Here is an 8,388-nt window from a genome sequence, read left to right as displayed (position 1 = left end):
TTCCGCTTCCGCTGCGGTATATGCAAGAGTTTCTGCCTTATTCGATGTGATCTGTGCTATTTCTTCTAGATTCATCTTTGCGGTGCTTAGATGGAGGGTAGACTGTAATATATGACTAAAACTTTATTGTGTCCATCCAGCACTCTAGTTAATGCTATTTTCTTCTGTCGAATTAATCCGTTCGTTTTAGTGCAACATCACCCAGTGTTTTAGTCTAAAAAACACTTTACGAAATGACCAAAATTGTGAGACAACGGACCATCCCGTTGTCAAAATGGTAATGTTCAGCACCCTTTCACTGTGAACCCACTGTGGTTCTCTTCAGGTAAATCCATAAACAATAATAATCCAATTCACTGTTTTTGTTTCAAGATTCTCATATTTATTGATTTCATTTCATCATTTTGATTATTTGCGTTATTTTCACGACATTTGGTATTGACATTTCCCATTTACCCAATGCATTTCGGGTCTATAGTGACCCTTCTTCCGTGGTCTCTGTCAGAAAAATCAAGAAAACTGCAATCAATGTCACAGCCATCTCAGTGTGTACAACTGTTATTTAAGTAAACATTTTAGCATTCTAGTGCATGCAAAAATTCTGCGTCTTCACAAATTATATAACATTCAACCCTAGCCCATTAGGTGAATGCCTCACAGTAATACGCTCTGTATCTTAAGGGATTACGTCCCCGAAAACGACCGTCAAAATTAAATCAAGTTACCAACTCAACTCTAAAAATGTTCTGTTAAACACTGTGTCCAGCCTGATGTACTTGCTCTAAATAAAGAATAAGCAAACAAAAAATCCAAAAGTTTCTAGCGCATAACAAACAAACATCCTACTCTTCGTTCTTACTTACTCGGAAATGTGCCTGTCTTCAGATTTTCAAAATATCGACCAATCCGCTACTAGCTCACATAGGAGGAACGACTTTAAGCTACGTGCTGCACTGTGATTGGATACACAAGCGGTCACGTGACCGCCATCACGGACTCGATATCAGCCCTCATCTAATTCAAAAACTGGTTAATGCGTGTAGTTCACTGAATGTAATAAGGCTAAACAGTCTAAAGGGTTGGTCTCTCAAAGTGAAAATACGGAGATTACGATGTATTTATGAATTACTAACTGCTGTACGCGCTATATCACAAACTATATGTGTATGTTCATAACACACTCTAATTACTTCTTAAATACTAATGATCCCCTGAAGTAAAATGCAAAAGACTAAACCATAATAAACAGTACAAATAAACATTGCAAATAAACATGTACACAAAAATAGTGTCGGCCATTTTGAATAGGGAAGTTCTTAAATTTCATGTTATGCAGGGAACAATTGTCAGCTCTCCCAGAGTCACTTTATAAAAAACAGGATAGTTCTATCCTGTCATTCAAACCATTCGGTTGTAAGCTGCCCATCTTCTTTATCCAAAAGTATTCAGATCTCAATCTTTGTTTGTGTAAGTCTCTTTCTGGATGATGCTTTAAGACTTCTAGTATGGTGAAGCGTAATTGCGCAACATTGTGTCCAGCTTCCAACCAGTGTGCACTCACTGTAGATTTCAAGTTCTTCAACCGAATATTACTCTTGTGCTCTGTTATTCTGATTTTAATTTTTCGTTCAGTTTGGCCTATGTATAATTTACCACATGGGCATTTGATGCCATAAATTACGTTTTTCGTGTCACAAGTTCCTGAGTGTAACAAAGACAATTTCTTACCCGTCATTGGGTGTGTGAAAAACTGTCCAACCATCACGTTGTTACAATGGACGCAATTTTCGCATCTCTGCATACCTTTGTAGTTGGTTGCTTCCAGATTAAATCTCTTTTTCAGAAGTTCTTTCAAATTTTTTGGCCTGCTGTATGCAAACGTTATCCGTTCAGCTACCAGTGGTTGCAAGTCAGGTTCCTGTGTGATAAGTGCCCAGTGTTTCTTCATAATATTGACTATCTTCACTGCTTGTGTCGAATGTTTCAAGACACATACTGTCATTTTAGTTTCACTTCTTTCCTTAGTCACAAGCAAAGATTCTCTTTTCATGTTCAAAACTTTACTTTTGGCTTCTTCCAGTAGAGGTTTGGGATATCCTCGTTGTGAGTACTTTAGGATCTGTTTGTCGATGGTGTCGATTTAATTTTGACGGTCGTTTTCGGGGACGTAATCCCTTAAGATACAGAGCGTATTACTGTGAGGCATTCACCTAATGGGCTAGGGTTGAATGTTATATAATTTGTGAAGACGCAGAATTTTTGCATGCACTAGAATGCTAAAATGTTTACTTAAATAACAGTTGTACACACTGAGATGGCTGTGACATTGATTGCAGTTTTCTTGATTTTTCTGACAGAGACCCCGGAAGAAGGGTCACTATAGACCCGAAATGCATTGGGTAAATGGGAAATGTCAATACCAAATGTCGTGAAAATAACGCAAATAATCAAAATGATGAAATGAAATCAATAAATATGAGAATCTTGAAACAAAAACAGTGAATTGGATTATTATTGTTTATGGATTTACCTGAAGAGAACCACAGTGGGTTCACAGTGAAAGGGTGCTGAACATTACCATTTTGACAACGGGATGGTCCGTTGTCTCACAATTTTGGTCATTTCGTAAAGTGTTTTTTAGACTAAAACACTGGGTGATGTTGCACTAAAACGAACGGATTAATTCGACAGAAGAAAATAGCATTAACTAGAGTGCTGGATGGACACAATAAAGTTTTAGTCATATATTACAGTCTACCCTCCATCTAAGCACCGCAAAGATGAATCTAGAAGAAATAGCACAGATCACATCGAATAAGGCAGAAACTCTTGCATATACCGCAGCGGAAGCGGAAGAAATATACAGTCTGATCAAGGAAACTAGAGCCTTCAGCCCACAGCCAAGTACTATAAATCAATTATTAAAACAATTGGAATATGTAAGTAAACGAGAAATAAACCAAAGACTGCACGCAACAACTTTAATACACTATCACAGAAATCAACGAATCCCGAGGGGTTTAAGAATAGCACTTAAACCCATGTTATGCAGGAACAACAAGGCTTTCCTTACAAAATGGTATCAAATTCTGAATAAATGTAGTTTGGATCTTATTTTGCTGATCGTGGAAGAGTTGTCAAGAGAATTGAAAACTATTGAAGTGGAACTGGAGAACATAAAAAGTGAGCTAAATCAATTTGATGACTTATCGGCCACACTTGAAGAAGTCACTAAAAAATTAGAAAGATATGCTAAAGATATTGAGGACAGGAAGATCAAAAAATACCGAAGAGATACAATAGATTATAAACTTGAAGAGGTGTACAGCTGGGCAGAAGTTTACAATCAAAGGAAGTGGCAACAACCACAGACCAATGTCAGTTCATCACAGGAGAGTGTGGTATCTGATTCAGAAGCAGCACAAAACAGGAGACCTATAACACAGGAGAAACGCAGAGATCAACAAAGTAAAGTATCTTTTTTGGACACCAGTCCAGCAGCAAACAATGCTCCATCAACAAGCATAATAATAACAGAGCCCTCAAAACAAGGAGGGGAAAAAGAAAAAGAAAAAACGCAAGTAAAAGAAACAGTAGTGGAGAGAGAACTGAGACCAAAGAAACCGAAATTGACCTAGTTATCAATATATCGGACAAACAATTGACGGAGAATCAAACCAAAGTACTAAATAAAGGTCTAACGTTTGTTCCTATATATAAATCTAATGCCCAGGAAACTGAAATATCAATTTACAAATTCATGAGAAATTTGAGATTAAAGAACTTCTTTAATAATCTTCCACCGAGTGAAAAACCTGAGACGGGTTTGAAAGAATTTAGATCCAAAAGCACTTTCTGTGCACCGACCTCACACAAAACCATTGATGCATATGAACGAATTATAACATCTGAGATTCAAAAAATCAAATACTCCAGTGGAACCACCAGCAATTTTTCCAGAAAAGAATGGCAAGTTTTACAAACCTTGAGAGACGACAATGACATTACCATAACAAAGGCAGATAAAGGGGGCGCAATAGTGGTGATGAATACCACCTACTACAAAGAGAGTGTACAGGCTCACCTTCAGGATGAAAATATATATCACAAACTGGATCAAGATCCTACAGAAATTTTTGGAATGACACTAAAGACTATTTTGGATAAAGCCTTAGAGATGAAATGGATCACTTTGAAGACATACCAATTTCTGAATCCCAAACATCCCAGGAGACCTCAATTTTATATGCTCCCCAAAATACATAAGGACCCCAAGAGACCGCCCTTTAGACCGATAGTTTCTGCATGTGGATCACTATCGGAACCACTGGGTCAATACCTAGACTGGTTCCTACAGCCTTTAGTTCAGAAATGGAGCACACATTTAAAAGATACCACCGCATTTCTCAACATGTTAGCCACAGTGAACATTCCAAACGATGAAGAAATATGGCTATGTTCCATTGACGTGACAGCCCTGTACACCTCAATCCCACACAGTGAGGGAATTGAAGCGATGGAATGGTGTTTATTGAATAATGAAGTAAGTGGAGGAGAAAAAACATTGCTGTTGCAACTACTACAGTTTGCTCTACTACACAGTTACTTTAACTGGGAAGACAATTTTTATGAACAGTGCAGTGGGACCTCCATGGGGTTTGCGGGGGCACCGTCCTACGCAAATACCTTTATGGCTAAATTTGAGCATGACAACATAATTCACAATCAGAACTGGACTACTGGATTGATGGTTTTTAAGAGATACATTGACGACATCTTCCTCATCTGGAAGGGCAAACAAGATGAATTGATCAACAACATCCAAAGACTCAATGCAGTACATGATCGCATTAAATTCACTCACCACATGGACCAGAAAGAATTGGCATTTTTAGATGTAAAAATTCACCTTGAACAGGGCAGGATAAGAACAAGTGTGTACACTAAACCAACGGACAGAAATAGTGGTCTACACTATCAAAGTTTTCACCACCACTCTCTAAAGAAACACCTCCCAGTGTCTCAATTTATCCGTCAAAAGAGAATTACCTCAGACTCACAAGAAGCACTCTCCACCATCGACAAACAGATCCTAAAGTACTCACAACGAGGATATCCCAAACCTCTACTGGAAGAAGCCAAAAGTAAAGTTTTGAACATGAAAAGAGAATCTTTGCTTGTGACTAAGGAAAGAAGTGAAACTAAAATGACAGTATGTGTCTTGAAACATTCGACACAAGCAGTGAAGATAGTCAATATTATGAAGAAACACTGGGCACTTATCACACAGGAACCTGACTTGCAACCACTGGTAGCTGAACGGATAACGTTTGCATACAGCAGGCCAAAAAATTTGAAAGAACTCCTGAAAAAGAGATTTAATCTGGAAGCAACCAACTACAAAGGTATGCAGAGATGCGAAAATTGCGTCCATTGTAACAACGTGATGGTTGGACAGTTTTTCACACACCCAATGACGGGTAAGAAATTGTCTTTGTTACACTCAGGAACTTGTGACACGAAAAACGTAATTTATGGCATCAAATGCCCATGTGGTAAATTATACATAGGCCAAACTGAACGAAAAATTAAAATCAGAATAACAGAGCACAAGAGTAATATTCGGTTGAAGAACTTGAAATCTACAGTGAGTGCACACTGGTTGGAAGCTGGACACAATGTTGCGCAATTACGCTTCACCATACTAGAAGTCTTAAAGCATCATCCAGAAAGAGACTTACACAAACAAAGATTGAGATCTGAATACTTTTGGATAAAGAAGATGGGCAGCTTACAACCGAATGGTTTGAATGACAGGATAGAACTATCCTGTTTTTTATAAAGTGACTCTGGGAGAGCTGACAATTGTTCCCTGCATAACATGAAATTTAAGAACTTCCCTATTCAAAATGGCCGACACTATTTTTGTGTACATGTTTATTTGCAATGTTTATTTGTACTGTTTATTATGGTTTAGTCTTTTGCATTTTACTTCAGGGGATCATTAGTATTTAAGAAGTAATTAGAGTGTGTTATGAACATACACATATAGTTTGTGATATAGCGCGTACAGCAGTTAGTAATTCATAAATACATCGTAATCTCCGTATTTTCACTTTGAGAGACCAACCCTTTAGACTGTTTAGCCTTATTACATTCAGTGAACTACACGCATTAACCAGTTTTTGAATTAGATGAGGGCTGATATCGAGTCCGTGATGGCGGTCACGTGACCGCTTGTGTATCCAATCACAGTGCAGCACGTAGCTTAAAGTCGTTCCTCCTATGTGAGCTAGTAGCGGATTGGTCGATATTTTGAAAATCTGAAGACAGGCACATTTCCGAGTAAGTAAGAACGAAGAGTAGGATGTTTGTTTGTTATGCGCTAGAAACTTTTGGATTTTTTGTTTGCTTATTCTTTATTTAGAGCAAGTACATCAGGCTGGACACAGTGTTTAACAGAACATTTTTAGAGTTGAGTTGGTAACTTGATTTAATTTTGACGGTCGTTTTCGGGGACGTAATCCCTTAAGATACAGAGCGTATTACTGTGAGGCATTCACCTAATGGGCTAGGGTTGAATGTTATATAATTTGTGAAGACGCAGAATTTTTGCATGCACTAGAATGCTAAAATGTTTACTTAAATAACAGTTGTACACACTGAGATGGCTGTGACATTGATTGCAGTTTTCTTGATTTTTCTGACAGAGACCCCGGAAGAAGGGTCACTATAGACCCGAAATGCATTGGGTAAATGGGAAATGTCAATACCAAATGTCGTGAAAATAACGCAAATAATCAAAATGATGAAATGAAATCAATAAATATGAGAATCTTGAAACAAAAACAGTGAATTGGATTATTATTGTTTATGGATTTACCTGAAGAGAACCACAGTGGGTTCACAGTGAAAGGGTGCTGAACATTACCATTTTGACAACGGGATGGTCCGTTGTCTCACAATTTTGGTCATTTCGTAAAGTGTTTTTTAGACTAAAACACTGGGTGATGTTGCACTAAAACGAACGGATTAATTCGACAGAAGAAAATAGCATTAACTAGAGTGCTGGATGGACACAATAAAGTTTTTGATCCTCTCTTCTGTGTCATTTAGGCCCTCCACCTCCCCACCCCATAGTTTATGGCTAATACACAGGGGATTATGATCGCTCTCCTGCCTACGGTCCACCCTCATATCAATCATTAGGTGCCAGATTGCCAGGTTGCAAATGGCATAATCAATCCGACTTTGCCATCGACCATTGTCAAATGTGTTAGCCCCTTGTCCGTCACTTACAAACCTTCCGTTCAGAGCTCTTACCCCCCTTTCCATGCATAAAGCGTTTATCTGAATTATTTCAGCAGACCATTTACTCACGGGATTTAAACCCAGCTTGGGGATCCCCCACTCGGTATCTGCCTCTTCTCCGGGATGCCAGTCTTCAATAGAGAGAGGCTCAAAGGTCATATTCATGTCCCCAGCAATTATCATATTATTAGCACTTGGTTGGGCTTCAATCAGCTGGCCCAGTACCACTAAAACTGGAGATTTCCCCCCATTTGAACCTCTTCTATACAAATTGTAAATGTCTAGCGGTTCCCCCTTTGTCAGGTTTAATCTTATATGCTGAATGTCGTTATTACCTGTGGGGAGTTCTACTATTTTTTCGAATAGTGCCTGTCGAGGCCAAATCGTCAATCCCCCTTTTGGTCTGCCCTTAGGACCCTTCGCCGCAGGAACAAAAAAGTTAAGGAAACCCAATAGAAACAGGGGCTCACAGGCCCACGTCTCTTGGAAAATGCAAACATCATAGTGTTGTATCTTGAATCTTCCTGCTGCTCAGCTAGAGTGCTTGTGAAATAGAATGTTTGATGATTGGAATGTTGCTGTGCTGTGAATGTCAGTTGAGTGAGGGCTGAGCAGCAGGACAGCTGCTCCTGATGGGGTTAACATTATAACTTAACATCTTAATTAATAAAGTAACTTAAGAACCTACAGTTCCAGCTTCTTTTGATTACTTCATTTGGCGACGTTTGGTGATCAATGTGAAGAAGAATCTACGCGTGCAAATTTAAAAAAAGGATTTTGTCCATTTCTACTTTGGTGCATTGTTTTAATATCTCTGACTATGTGTACTAAGGTGCATTTTATTGACAACCATTTTATTGCTCAATGCAATTGTACCCATAACGAAGGGAGATATGTTGTATCTTGAATCTTCCTGCTGCTCAGCTAGAGTGCTTGTGAAATAGAATGTTTGATGATTGGAATGTTGCTGTGCTGTGAATGTCAGTTGAGTGAGGGCTGAGCAGCAGGACAGTTGCTCCTGATGGGGTTAACATTATAACTTAACATCTTAATTAATAAAGTAACTTAAGAACCTAC

Source organism: Lissotriton helveticus, chromosome 12 (genome assembly GCF_964261635.1).
Source record: "Lissotriton helveticus chromosome 12, aLisHel1.1, whole genome shotgun sequence".
Lineage (NCBI taxonomy): Eukaryota > Metazoa > Chordata > Amphibia > Caudata > Salamandridae > Lissotriton > Lissotriton helveticus.
Note: the sequence above shows the minus strand (reverse complement) of the source record.